This window comes from Echinops telfairi, unplaced genomic scaffold (genome assembly GCF_000313985.2).
Source record: "Echinops telfairi isolate 266 unplaced genomic scaffold, ASM31398v2 ScPeMD7_7400;HRSCAF=8409, whole genome shotgun sequence".
Lineage (NCBI taxonomy): Eukaryota > Metazoa > Chordata > Mammalia > Afrosoricida > Tenrecidae > Echinops > Echinops telfairi.
In genome coordinates this window covers 44,346,935-44,362,130 of record NW_022111300.1, presented here as the reverse complement: position 1 = coordinate 44,362,130, position 15,196 = coordinate 44,346,935, and the positions used below count along the sequence as shown (strand labels likewise).

Genomic DNA, 15,196 nt, shown 5'->3' with positions numbered 1-15,196 from the left:
AGGAGGAGGAGGAGGAGGAGGAGGAGGAGGAGGAGGAGGAGGAAGCAGCAACTCTCCCTTTGGGAGACAATACCCTGCAATCGCCAAAATCTCCAGCTGTGGTTTTCTGTTCCGGTCAGCAGGCAGCAGGGACCCCAGGCTCCCCTTTCCCCATGAGGCAGGTCGCCAGCCCTGCTGATCACGGAGCAGATGACAGGCGAGCCAGGAACAATGGCTCCGTCCTTCACAGAAACCCTTCCTACTGCTCAGAACACCAGCGCCTGTTTTCAAAACAGATTCCAAATGCCAGTGCCAGTGCACGTAGCAATCGCTGCCTTGCTCAAAAGGACCTGATCTTAGGCAGGAGAGCGGCCACGTTTTTTAAAGGAACCACCCCTCCAGGAAATGCTTACCAGACTGCTGGGTTACCAACAGCACCCCCTCACCCCCCACCCCGCCAAAATGTGGTGAGGGCAAGGAAAAAAGTCATGAAGGTTAACATTTAAAATAGCAATTTCCATAGAAAGCATGCATCCTCTATAAAGTCTCAACCACGGGGTAGACATTTTATTTACACATATGCACAGGTGACAGGGGATGAACACAGAACTACCGAAACGCATCTGGAACGCAGCCAAGTACCTCAAAATCGCAAAACAAAACAAAACCCCATGTACGCGGAGGTGTAACTTTGTTGTTAACATAGTTTACTTGTTTTCCGGGGGCGAGTGCCGTCAGGCAATAGCTAGCCCCCACTTTTGTGCCTATAATTCTCCCTGCCACTCTCCTTCATTGAAAATCATTAATCTATTTTACATTTTTATAAAAGGGCAGGCCAACAAGAAATCTTTGCTTTTATTCGTTGCAGAAAAACAAAGTGAAAAATAAAATAAAATACTACTTGTAGTAAGATTTATTTTGAGGACGCCATTTTTATAATCGTTTTACTGAAAGCCAGGATTCACACCTTACAATGTTTTTAGTCAGTGGAGAATTTGGTGGATTTAACAGGAGGAGGTTGTTTTAAATGTGTTGAGAACTTTATATTGCCCCCCACCCCAAGGCATTGAAATCTTACACTAAAAATGCCCAGAGTCAAAATACAGGGTCAAAACAGTTGGATTAAATGCATTGTGACTTAAATCGATTATAGTGAAGCTGGACACCTACCTTTTTAATTGTTTTTGTCTGCACCAAGGCAAGTTCTCTATTCTCATCCGCCACGTACAGTGAAAGTTTCACATACGGATCACTGTAAGGGAAAACGTCAGACTTAATAGCATTATACTTTTAATTAAAAACATCACAAACACAAGTAAAAGTAGCCAATCTGAGATGACGATACAAATACCAGCCAAAGGGTCCCAATGCATGTCAATTGCACCACAACACAAACACAGCCTTAGCATCTAATAGACAATATACTCCAAAAAATGTTGTGACAAACAGAGCCAATACCCCCAAAACAGTGGACAAAAATCAAGAAATCTGTATTCTAACTCAAATGAACCGCCGAAAAGTACTCTCTACAAATAACTCCGTAGGCACCTGTCAACGTTTCCTCTTGAGTCTACACACAGGTTCTGAAAAGATCTCAGAATTACTGAATGGTATGCAGAATTTGTCCAGATTAACTGGAAAACGTAGTGTGACATCCTGCTTTGCCATTTGACTCTCACTATGAAGGCCTAACAAATAATTATGACAAATTATAATGAATCTGTTTTCTTTCATCTTCACCGATACCTGCAGTCACCGAGACAAGACAACAAAACAAAAAGGGAGGGTCTGCCCACCCAAGTCCAAGATTTGAGTGAACGGCAGCTGACACAAGTCTCCTGACTACAAGTCCCAGAGTCCTTTGCACAGAGCACACGTCTTTCAATCACTGTTTCCTTGGGGAACAAAACCTTGGGTCAGAAAGGAATTAGGAGCAGTTACTTAAGGGGGACTATGCGCGATGACTTGAAATCCACTTACACCTACAAGTGGCTCAGCTCAGAGAGCTCAACGGTGGTCAGACTACTGCAATGATCCGAATTGGGGCCCTGACGACTGTCTTCCTTGTCACACCTGACATCATGATAGCCCCTGAAAGGGGTCGTGGGTGAGGATCTCATTATCTACAAGCTGGAGGAAATTTCTACCAATCATCCTTTAACGGGATGCCGAATGGAGGGTGTGCCTTGTGGCTTCTACCATGACTTTGTTCTGGTATTCTGTAACCTTCTGGGCTACTTCCAAAGACCACAGGGCTTTTATAGACACTCCAGACAATTAAAAAAAAACCATCATGAAATCCTATAAGGAAAGAGAAAGGCAGGGTGAAAAACACAAGTTGGGTAGTATCCAGGAAGTCAGAAATCAAAAGTCAATGAAAAACATTCTTGTACTGTCCGTAAAACACATCTCAATAAAAGCTACAGAGCATCCCCTAAAACACACATGCAAAAAGGGGGACTCCAATGCCGCTCCGTTATAGTCCACTATGAGTAACTTTTTTCGTATTTTCAACCTTCTCGATTTGGAAGACATCAATCAATTCTGCCATCAATGTAGTTAAAGAACACTGACTAAGACACAGCTAGCTCCCCTGTGTGGACCCTTCTAGTCTCAAAGGACAGCTGGGACAGGAGCTGATGTGGGGGTGGGACCACCGATCCCGTTCTCACGGGGGGCAGGTGTTCTGGGGAATGAATGAAGAGTCCGGGCATTCTGCTCCTAGAAAGTGTCAGTCTTGGTAACTCACAGGGGTTCTACCCTGTCCTACAAAGCCTCTGTGAGGTGGTGTCCACTTGACAGCAGTGAGGGATTGTTTTTCCAGGTCAGCCAGTCCCAAACCTTTGTGACTTCCAAATTCCTTGGGGAATCAGGGTGATGAGCCCCACACCACAGTCTAATTCACATTTCTAACCAGGTCCCAGGTGATGTTGCTCACTCTGCACAGGAAGCCAGTCTGGGAACCACAGTTCTAGATGGTAGTTGGAAAGAGGAAGTTTTAACTACCGAAACAAATGGAATATTCTATTTCTAGCCATACCAAGCTACTGCTAAAAAAAAGCTCAAGGCTGATCTCTCTTATCTGAAGAGCAGGCACCCGGGTCCTCTGAAGGCACGCGCACAGCCCCCGTGTTACAGAGAACTCTGGGAGTTCCACTGAGTGTTGCCCTTTTATGTCCTTTAACGATCATGACTGCTGGCGATTATGTAACTGCAATAAAGAGCTAAGCATTCACTTGAATAAAAAACATCTCTGCTCTTGTACTGGTCATTCATTTACCCAAGTAGTTAACCATCCATGATGCTGAGGGAGGGGCTCCCACACCTGGGATGGGGAGGCAGCTGTGTGCTCACCTGGGCCGGCCCCAAGGTATGTACAGGAGAGACTGACCCAAAACTTCCTGGAAGGGAATCGAGCCCAAAGAGGGGACAGAAGGCCAAGGTGCAGGGGGCAGGTTGACTAACGGCAGGGTGTCAGCTCAGAGTGGGTGGTGGATGTTCAGGTCAGAGATGTGCTGCGCGAAGGGCAGGAGGGCGTCACTCTGAAGGAAAGGGGAGCATGGGGAGCCCAGGTGGGTCTGGGACTCTGCCCACTTGGTGAGTATGGGTGCCATTCCACACCAACATCTGATGACTGACATACAGGGGCTCTGTTAGGGGATGACACCACTGAACTGGGGGACAGAGTGGGTGCACATTGAGAGAAGACTGTTCAACAGAGTCAGGAGTGGACAGGTGTGAGTGGCACTACATAGCCCAGCTGAGTGGGAGGAAGGCATTTTCCCATCTCAGTTGCCTGGATGCTGGCGCTTAGCTGAAACAGGGGATGGGGCAGTGGGCATCTGAAAAGAAGATGCCACAACACACCAGGCAAAAAAGCCAAGGCACCTCCACCACCAGCACCCCCATGTTACTATCACTCCTCCATGCAGCCTTCATGTTGTGGTCCATCCACTTAGCGCCAGTCCCTCCTGGCAGCCTCTCATTGATCCTCCATACCTGATAAGGCTGGCCGCCTTTTTTTTTTTAATGAGAAAGATGGAGACTCAAGGATTGAGCAGCTTGCTCAAGGAGGTTGATCTGTAGGTGGTGATGGTGGGTGACAGTGGGTAGAATCCCTGCCTTCCATTTGAGGCACATGGATTTGACTCCAGGCCAGTCTGACTTCTGGGTCATCATCACCCATCTGTCATTGGGGCTTGTGTGTCACCACCACCCTGAACCTGTTTCAAGGGAGCTTCCAGACCTAGCAACTCTAGAGAGAAGCCAGTGATGCGCTTGGGAAAACCAGCTCATGAATGCCTACGATCACAACCTGCAACCACTCATGGGATGGCCCGGGCCTGGGCAGCACGCTGGTCCCCTGAGCACAGATCTCTGCCGGTCAGGAGCTGACTGTATTTCCACCAGATCCCCAGGAGATCCCAATGATTAGTCAAGATCAGGGGCCTTGCCCATCCCAAGTAACCCCCTTCCTAACGCTACTAGGGGAGGAAGACCCTCTTCTAAAGCTCCTGGAGAGAGCAGTAAGGTCACCACACGGGGGCTCTGGATCCTATTGCTCCAGGTCTGGGCTGCAAAGCCATACCAAATGCTGATACTCTGAGACATTTGTCCCTGGAGAGTCTACTTATCCGCTGTTATTTCGACGAAAAATTTCCAAGTTAGATTGACCTCCGATTCCACGTGTTTGCTGGGACAGCACATGAAGGTTCAGCATTTTCCATTGACTAGGAAGCGTCTAGAATTACCTGACAGAACTAAATTATTTTCTTTGGGGGTGGGGGGGACACAGAAGGGTGACTTCTTGGACATATTAAAGCCTCCAAGAAGCTGCACGTGAAATTCAGGGCAAGAAGAGAGAGCCTGGTGACTGGACTGAAATTCGATTCTTCTAGCCGTCTTCAGGGATCTAACAGATGGCAGGATCCTCGACAAAGCCCCATTCAGTGCCTTGCTCTCCTGAGAAGTCAGCAAGAAACCTTGGTCAAAAATCCATTCTAGTTTTGAAAAACTTCTGAGGGAAGAGTTTTAAAATCATTACCTCATTTTTCAACGTAAACTCAGTGCTGGAAATCCTGTTACACCTTTCTGGGGCCCTGCCCCAGTTACCTCTGACAGGCTGTAGCAGAACTCAAGTCTATGCTGATCCCAGCTGGGCTTAAAGAGCTCAGAGATGGGAACCTTCATGAGTGTCTTCCATCAACCTTTATCAGCTTCAGCAAAAATACATACAGACGAGGCCATTTCGGGGGCAGGGAGCTAACCATTAGACTGTATCCCCCTGCTCCACCTACAGGAACACACTGAATGGGGCAGTTAGTCCACCCCACCCCCCCTCCCGCGACCTATCATTAATGGGGTGGCACTTGACCATCTCCATTGAACTCACTGACCTGTTCTGTTCTAGGACCAACAAGAATGTGTCAAGGCTAGTCCTCTTGCACCAGCCATTCATACATGTTTATCAGAATGCATGGTCTTTCAATGAGGACAGGGCAGGGAGGGAGAGGTGGGTGGGTAAAGCTCTCAAAGCAGATGCTGCTCAGCCCACTGGCAGCTCTGCATGTCAATCAGCCCAAAGAGGCCCTTCCAGGCTACTCTGATAGCAGAAAAACAATGAGGGTTTTTTAACCCTGCCTCCTGGAGACATCCTACCACCATGAAAAGAAGAACTTCTCCGTATAACCAAGTTGCTGAATATGGTACTGGGACAGCCCATCAAAGAAGCCAATGGTTGCCTGATGGCATTCTCTGGGTGACAGTGATAAAGCTAAGGGATGGTACCGAGATAGGCATTGAGTTGGGCAGAGAAGTAGTGTAGTGTAGGGATTACAAATTGCCACAGATGGCATTTAGGTTGACTTCCTGGCATACCTGACAGACATTTTTTGAACCTGGAGAAGTTCTCACTGGGAACTGTCGTCTTGAAGGTTTTTTCTTCATTTTCCACTTTTCCTATGTGTCAGAGTGATGTGAATGACAGGCAGGCCCCAAAGGGAAACATCACTGACGGAACACGTACACAACAATACAGAAAATGAAACCTAGAACGTGTGCCTGCAGACGCACACAGGCACAAACGCGTACAGCAATAGTAAAACTCACTTTTCATGAAGTTGTCAGAGATGGAAAATGCACACACGTTCTAACGAAAAGCAGATATTTTCATAGTCCACTACTCGAAAGATAAATCACTACAGACTTTCTGGAAAACGACGTCGCAGTGGGTACATCAGAAATATACAGAGTTGGCGCCCTTTCACTCCACAAATCTGTTCCCTAGGATTAATTCCACAGACATGCACACAAAAACACACGAGATGTAGGTAAATATTTATGGGCAGAAGATACAACCATGAGGAAAGCTGAGAAGTGGCCCAATAGGGAAATGATTAGATTAATTATGGTACAAGTAGGTGCTAGCATACTTTAAAATCCTGCTTTTAAAGAGCATCCCAAGATGGAGGGGAAGCACTTATGGTGTAGCATTAAGAATGAGTAGAATTATAAAAATGTGATTAAAAACAACATGAGTGAAAGTGGGGAAACAGTGAAAATATCAATAATGACACTCGTTAGATGAAAACTTACTCAGCTATGTTCATTTTTGCCCTCTATTTCCTAATACGACCAAGTTCTACTTTTATAAGTGCTCAAAGTTATGAAAACACCAGTAATAGCTATATATGTTCCCACTGTAGCTGTGCTTCAACGAGGCATTGAGCCCTATCATTTCATGGCCAGCCCGCACCTTCTGCAGCACACCAAAAAGGCTCCAAAGGGTTGTCTTTGTCTACCCAGAAAATTGCCTTAAATGATGGCCTGCTCAGGGTTTTTTGAAAGGCCGTGTTCTCAAGATTTGCTGAAAGCACTGAAGTACACTCTGCAGTGCATCCCGTCAGCAACGGTGGTAAACAAGCTACTGAGCTTTGTATCAACTGCGGTCTTCCAGCAAATACAAATGACTCCCTTCACAGCCAAAAGTATTCGTAGGCTGGTGCTGAGCAAGTTACAAAACAACAGCATTGAAAGATTATTGGCTAGGCCTATTCTGTGAAGCTGCTAGGGGAAAAACATACACACTGGAATACTTCAGTGGCGATTTTGTTATCTGTAGCAACTTGTGGTTTCCATCTATATCCTAAAGCCTTCCCTACCTATAACCCAAGTGAAAGACAAGTTAAAGCAAAGTACACTCCTTCCCAATGACCCAAGTCTTGATGGACTGTCTCTGTTCTTCAGCAGTCAGGGCCCCATCCTTCAACCATGGACACCCCTGGGAACCAAGGGGGGACTGCACGGGCATGTGCTCTGGAAGCACGGCACAGCTAAGGCCTGCCCGTGCACACAGAGCTGAGTGCTGAATCTACACGGTAACTGTGGCCCAGCGAGCCCCAGGTTCACCATAGTTAAGCTCTCAGTGGCTAACTGAAGGTGAGCACTTTGACCTCACCCCACCCAGCAGCACCTCAGGAGAAAATACCTGGCCGTGTGCTCCCATAAAGTTTACTGTCGTGTGCTGTCCGGCTCCCGGCTCCGAATGACTTACCAAAGTAACACACCAAAAGGCAGAGCAGCACTGCCCCCCAGGGTTTGCAAGGCTGTAGTATCTATGGAAGCAGGTCACTGGTCTTTTGAAAGTCTAGAGAAGTTGATGGGGGCAATTCTACTCTGCCCTCCAAGGGCACTGTGAGTCACACAACAGCACCCTTTGGCCTATGAAGATATTCAAGCCAAAGGGTGCTCTTAAAGGAAAAACAGTTTGTGATAAAAATAGCAGGCGAGAGATCCAATCCCAAACCATGGAATCGATTCTGTCTCAATGACCCGTCTCTAGGGTTTCTGAGACTGTAAATATTTGCAGGGCAGCCAGCCTGCACTTTTTCCCCAAGGAGTGGCTGGTGGGTTTGAACCACCAACTTTGCAGTTAGCAGTTACCTAACCCACAGCACCTGGTGGTGGTGGTGGGTGGTGTGTGTGTGTGTTGTTGTGTGTTGCGTGTGCGCGAGGCCATGTGTGTCTCTTCAACATCTGCTGCTAATGCTTTAAAGCTGAGAAAGCAACTCAGAAGGCGACAAGGGAAAGGGGACCAAGAACCTCCCTCTTTCTAGATGGCAATGGATGGTGCTGCCAATAGCCCTAAGCACCCACCAGGTATGAAAGACTGACTGCAGGGAGATGCTGGGGGTAAACAGACCCCACCCCAGTCCTCAAAACAGCCGTCGACCCCTACAAAAACCAGTCAGAGAAGAGAGAATATACACAACACAGTTTATTTTGTCTCTTAGAAAGCTGGCTGTATATATTAAGAACTCAAGAGTCTGTATGCTTTTTGGATGATTTCTAAGACCATCGGAAATGCAGGAAGGGCTTGGTGAACAGAGGCCGTGGATAATTGGCAGTGCCTTTTATTTTAGCGCCACCTGGGTGTGCAGCACCACTCCTGAGACCTTATATGAGGGCTGCAAAACGTTCGTGGAAAAATGCCATAGTCTTTTTGCTCCCCTTCCCCACCTTTTGAAGCCTGCTCGGACATTTAAACCATCTCGAGTCCCTACAGCAACCTTGGCAATGAGGATGTTCCTACTCCACTTTTATGGAAGAGGAAATGACGAGCGAGCGACAGCCACAAGACCGGGTTTTCAAAGCTCAGGCTGTGCTTCCTCGACAAGTCACAGCTGGCTGCCTGTGACACCATTCCTCACTGGGTCACTTTAAAGAACCAAACCTGAGAAAGAGCCCTAAAGGGCAACCACACCAACAGCTCAGGATGTTCATGTAAAAGTGTACATGAAACACATGAAGGTGGACCAGGGGCTATGGTGCTGCTTAAATACGAACACAGGCCTTGATACACGTTCTTACGCTTTGGTAAGGGTCTGAAAGTTGTGCATTATCTCAAGGAGAATAAAAAGCAAATGAAACTGGCACCTTATAAATGTGAGCAAACCGAAAAGTTTATTACAACATTGATCAAGACCAGGAGCAATTTTTCTCCCCTTCCCTTCATTGTTCTAAAGCTTCCAAATTATGAAGAAGTGTCGCTACCTATGCCGGATGCTGGGCTTGAATGATGATGCAGCCAGTCCCCATAGCAACCACTCCATTGGTCCCCTAGACATGGTCCCCAACAAGTAACAGCAACTGAAACAGCCAAGAGAAAACTCTGAGGGGGCTTCCAAAATGGTCCTGGGGAAATGGAACTGGAAGACAACAGAATCTCTTCCCCAGAACTCTCTGGATGACACGCATGTGACAATAAAGGGATCTCTTCCCCGGAACTCTCTGGATGACACGCATGTGACAATGAAGGAATCTCTTCCCCTGAACTCTCTGGATGATACGCATGTGACAATAAAGGAGTGGGGGGTGGGGGCATCTGTTAGTTCAACATCCATTTTTGACTTAATAAATCACCTTGTTTTGTAACTACTCAAGCAATCTCATAGAGCCTTTAGAGAAAGACATTCAAAAACACAATAAGTGATGTGAACAGGGCGATCTAGCTATTTGTGGGGGGACGGATGTGCAGAGATCCCACCCGTGATATAAAGCTTCATCATCATGGTAATAGCATGCTCTCTTTACAGGGCCCGTGACAATGAAATTATGTTTAATCACCATGTCCACCCAAATGATCCCCTTATCCTCCCTTAAAGGGATTCTAAGCATCTACTCTAGGAGTCCTATTGGTACGCTGCACCTACTGAGTACCAGGTTGCTTACTTCAAGGCCAGCAGTTCAAAGACCCAGCCAGCTCTGCAGGTGAAAGATGAGGCTTACTATACCTGTAAGCAGTGATGGTCTTAGAATCTCACAGGGCCAGTTCTGCCCTGTCATATAGGGTCGTGATGAGTCAGTCACGAGTCCACCTGAGGGCAATGAGAGGCACCCGCTGTGTCGGCGATGACAATCGGTTCACTTGAGTGGGAAACTACCTACTCCCCAAGTTTACAAGGTGAGACTTTGTAGGAGCGCACGTTCATTTAAGGAGGGCAGCTGCCCCGTGTGGTACCCGTCAAAACTTAGGGAGTTCTAGCCGGCCTCTATGGGGTTGCTCTGAGTGGAACTGACTTGACGGCAGTAGGCTTGTCCTCTCTCATTCACTGCCATCGATCCGGTTCATAGCGCCTCTGCAGGAGAGAGCAGAACCGCCCCTCTGGGTTTTCGAGACTGTCAATCTTTTGCGAGCTGAAAGTCTCATCTTCCAAGATGCTGACCTTTCGGTTAGCAGCCCCACTCATAACCCACGATGCCACCTGGTCTGGTTTGGCGCAACTTCATCCACGCGTCCCTGGGCAGCACACCGTTCACACTGCACTACAAACCAAGACGTCAGAGGTTCACACCTAGCCAGAAGGGCCTTAGATGCAAGGCCTTGGCGGTTTGGTTCTGAAAGGTCAAGGCCACTGGAAACCCTAAGAGCAGCTCGACTTTGCACACCTGGGGACACCGCTGTGAGTGCAAGCCAACTAAACAGCAACTTAGAGCACCAATGTCTTCATTCAGGAGCCCACGGGGGCCCCGGACTCCTCCACAAACCAGGGTGTTCAATGTTGGCTATGCTTGGGGGCATCTACTGCATCGTAGGAGGGAACCCCCAAGAAAGAGCCCATCTAGGCATTTTCGAAAGGTGTGAAAGTTTCAGATTAGAAAACGGTACAGCACTGCTAACCCTAGTTGATCCCACTGCAAGTAGTCGAGTGGTGCTGGCTCATAATAAACCGTAAGCATGGTAAGCCACATGCCAAGACTCAGTTCCCAAAGCTAATGGCACTGGATTAATTAGAATTACAACACCAACAGGCTGAGTGCCAGCTAGTCAGCAACCCTATGGAGGGTATCTGAGACTTTCAATCTTTAGTCTCGTCTATACTAGTAGTTCAAACCCATCAGCTACTCCCAGGAGTTGGGGGTGGGGGGGAGATGAGACTTTATATTCCCCAAAATAGTTGTAGTCTCAGAAACCCGAAACCCACAGGGCTCAGTTCTCCCCTGTCCTATAGGCTTGCTATGAGTAAGAATGGGCTCAATTGACAGTAAGGGGAAGGGGGTTGGTGTGGTGGGTGGTGGGTGGTAGTGGTGTGTGTGTGTGTGTGTGTGTGTGTGTGTGTGTGTGTGTGTCCCACCCCTGTCTCAAGATGTTCCTCTGGAAACTCTGCCCTTCCGATTTCTAGATACCATTTCTAGTCACCTGCTCTCAAAATGAACAAGCATTCACTACAGGTATTCTCATCCATCCCCTGGCCCCCACCCTGCCCCCATCCTGGTGACCACAGTCTGTTCAGAGACCTGAGCCAACCACTCCACGTAATGACTGGAGTGCCCCAAGAGGCCTTGGGATGATGCAACCTACAGCTGAGCTTCCCACCCCTGGGTGGGCATCAGGAGCCCGGGAGGGCTATAGAAGCACAGAGCAAGGGGGCTCATGGGCAGAACTTTAGTCCAGTCCCCCTACAGCAGACATGACCTGTCCCGAGGAGTGCCCCTGCCCGGCCCCCCTCCTGGCAGCGTGGTGGCATAAACATTGGGTTGCTAAGCCCAGCAGCTCCCAGGGAGAAAGATGGGGCTGCCCGCTCCGTACGGACAGTACCTGGGCTGGCTGTGCGCCCAGTCAGCTCAGTTTGCCTTGGGCTTAATCCTTACAGGAGCACATCCCAGGGCTCTCTGTCCATTTTCTCATCTGTCCCCTCCGCCCCCCAATACCTCTCTAGAGTTGAGTGCAATGATCTGTAAGACCCAGCATTTCTGCCTCATGAGATGGGGAAGGGGAGCCTAGTTCCTACTGGCAAACAAGGCCAGCAGGTAGGAAGGGACCCTGACAAGGACAGGGATGGCCCGTGATTACAATGTCCCCATCAGCACTGCTTCTTGTTTACCGCCCCGGGGGTGGGGGTGGGGGAGAAAATAGGGTGAAGGCAGTCTGGTTTTGCCGTTTGAAGAAAACATCATCCAAAACAAGAACAGTTGCAGGTGCTCTGCAATCACACGGTCGGTCAGGAACTCAACTCCAAAGGAACTAAAACCAAGAGGAAAAATTCCAAGGGTCCCCTGCCCCCGCCCCGTGTGTCCACCAGCTTGGGGACTGCTGCCCTCACCCACTTCTGTTGAGAGGCAGAAACATGCTCTCGAGCAAAGCCCAAACTCACCACTGCCAGTCAACACTGACTCACAGTCACTCTACAGGACGGAGCAAACCTGCCCCCATGGGTTTCCGAGACCTTCACCGTGGACCTGGAGGTTAGCGGCCCTGTGCGTAACCACGATGCCACCACCAGGGCCCTCCAACAACACAGTTCAAAGATGCAGTTCTCACCATTTCATGATAGCTCCTGCAAAGGTGGCAAGAAGCCTGAAACCAGGCTGGCAGACCCAGCATCACACGGAGTCACCAGCTGTGGCGACGGCCTTGAAAGCCAAGGGCGCTGCCCCAGTGAAGGATGGAGTCCATGCCTCAGTGCCAGAGAAAACAGTGGGGGGCACAGAGGAAAATCGATGTGTAATCAACGCTGAACTGCGTCTAACGGGAAGGGAGGGGGCTTGGAAGTAAAGCGCCACCCCCCATCCCACCTCGACCCTGGGGGCCTGCAGGGGTGGGGCAGAGATGCAGTTTGTCCATGAACACCCTTACACAGCCCGAACCTCCAGGGGTGTCCACATGGCTCAGCTCAGAGACCAAGGTCCAGGGGAGGGACACCCCATTCAAATTGGAACAGCAAGGCTGCTACCTGCCTGATGGTGAGAGAGAGAAGTCACACAGAGTGGAATCGAAGGGCAGGCCGATATACTGGTGGGAGAGAGGAATTCGGAGGACAGAGGCATGGACTGGGCTCCTGAGGGTTACTACGTGCTCTAAAGGTAAGGTCTGGAGTTCAAACCACCAGCAGGAGACCACCTGGGGGAAAGCTGGGGCACTCTGCTTCTGGTCAGGGTGGCACCGGGAGCCCTGAGAGGGGGACACGGCCCTGACCTTGGACGATGGGAGACGAGAACAGAACAGCTTGCTTCTTCCCAGCACAGCCGGCCTTTGTCACATACCACTGGGTCCAAACGTCCCAGGGCTCACTCTCCTTTCATTGCGCTGTGACACGATGGTGAATATTCCAAACTTCACGTAAGACCTCGACACAGAGGAGCACGCTCCTAATCACTACTCACACTCCACTTATCTGGGCCGGGATGTTTTTTCAATTGCTCTTGTATAGAAACCTCGTTCTTACTCATGTACGAGTCTCTGAATGTTTCTCTACCCTACCCAGACTAACACAATATGAAAACAATAATAATTTATCATTTACCCAAGGGTCTCCGGGCGGGGGGACTGATACCAAGGGCTCAAATAGAAAGTAAATGCTTAGAAAATGATGACGGCAACATATGTACAAATATGCTTGATACAATTGACGTATGGAATGATACATGAGCTGAAAGAGCACCCAATAGTTATTTTTTTAAAAAATACAGTGCTAAGCACAAGACCACCAGCCACTCCAAGGGAGCAACGAGGCCGTCTACTTTTACCATGACTGACGGTCTCTGGAACTCAAGAGGGGCAACCCCCACCCCCTCCACCCGCTGGGTTCTTCAGGGCTGCGGGCGGCTACCTCCAGAACCAACCAGCCCATAAGAGCCACGCTCCACATTCCCTGAATTCTTCCACTTGTAACCGTTGGGCCCACTCCTGGGCCGCTGCATCACGCGCCTGCTCGGTCTTGTTTGTCCCCTTTTGAAGCATGTAAAGCTTCACTCTCTGAAGCAAGCGGCAGGTTACTTAAGGCCACTGTCTCGGTCTTGTTGCTGGGTGCTTGGGTGCTGGTCTGGACTCCCTGGGACCCCACAGGACACAGCAGGACTGCCCGAAGGGGTTTCTAGGCTCTCATCTTCCGGGAAGCAGTTCCCTCCAAACCTTTCTTCTTCATGGACCAGTGGCAAAGGCTGGGGCTATAACTGAGTGGGGTCAGCTGGTGATAGGCATGGTCAGACGCCGCTGATGTTAAAGGGTCTTTCCTCCCCAAAAATCTCCATCTAGGGCAAAAATCAACCCGTGTGCAGTAGCCGGCCTTTCCAATTCATTCAATGCGTTATCAAGCGCACCTAACTCTGCCCTGGTGGATATTGCTTACATGCTGTGCTATTAACCATGAGGTCAGCAGTTCAAAACTACTGGCAGCTCCTTGGGAGATGAATGAAGCTTTCTGCTTCCACAGAGTTACCGAAATGCAAAATCCACAGGGGCAGTTCTATCCTGTGGGGTCACTTTGAGTCAGAACTGACTGGAGGGCAGTGAGTTTGTGTTGAGTTTACTCTGTACCAGGTTCCTAGCTCCAGGCATTGTCTGAAATCCCTACGTCCACACTATACTTCAAACGCATCCAAGTCCGGTGGCTGAAGAGGGGCTTATTTCCAAATTATTCCAGGAACCAGAACTCTGGCCACCCTCCAGCAGCTGAACTACTGGGTTGGGATCCAGGGTCTAAAATCAAGCTTTAAAACCCCCAATGTGAGGCTGGCCCCAATCCCAAATACTAAGTGGACACCTGCCCCGCCCCCCAGAAGAATTTATTTCAAAAGACAGCAGTGAATCTGCAGCTCTGGGAGAGGGACATGTCTGATTGGAGCACATGGGAGCAGATGAAGGGGGAGGAGGAGAGAGTGGAGCACATCCTGGCCCACCAGTCCTTGAGGACGCTGATCCCAATTACAGCAGCCAGTCCAGAGAGGACCACATGGCCAGCCCCACTATGAGACATGACGCCCCTCACTGACCCATAGCCCTACAGGGGACAACACCAGAGACAAAGTGTGGGAATTGCACCCGATCTGATCCTGCCACACCGAGGCAAAACACTAAGGGGGTGCAACAGAACAGCAAGAGAATGGAGTGGCAAGGTCCCCAGGGAATGCTGAAGGTGGACTTTGGGGCCAGGGCATGGTGCCCCAACAGACTGGCCTGGAAAACACTCCTAAAGGCCAACAAACAGTGCTTGAACTAACTACAAGCTTTTCTTTCTTGTGTTTTGTTTTTCTGTCATTAGTTTGTTGTTGTTGTGTTGTATGTTGTTGCTTGGTTTTGCTCTGTCTTGTTTTAGTGCATGCTATTATCTCCGCAGGTCTGTCTAAATAAGATAGGCTGGGTGAACAATCCGGAGGAGAAAAAAACGGGACCAACAGTTTCAGGGGGACATGGGGGAGAGGGAGGTGGGGGGAAAGGAAG

General features: G+C 49.2%; 1 protein-coding gene across 3 annotated transcripts in view; it reads right to left on the bottom strand.

Annotated features, from left to right (window-relative positions):
* The window catches only part of NEDD4L (NEDD4 like E3 ubiquitin protein ligase), a 208,066-nt gene that overhangs the window by 142,316 nt on the left and 50,554 nt on the right, over positions 1–15,196 (bottom strand). For all 3 annotated transcript variants that reach the window (XM_004703012.2, XM_004703013.2, XM_045296138.1), the window contains exon 2: positions 1,150–1,231. The gene's annotated coding sequence lies outside the window, so the exon portion shown is untranslated. The remainder of the gene's footprint in view (positions 1–1,149; positions 1,232–15,196) is intronic.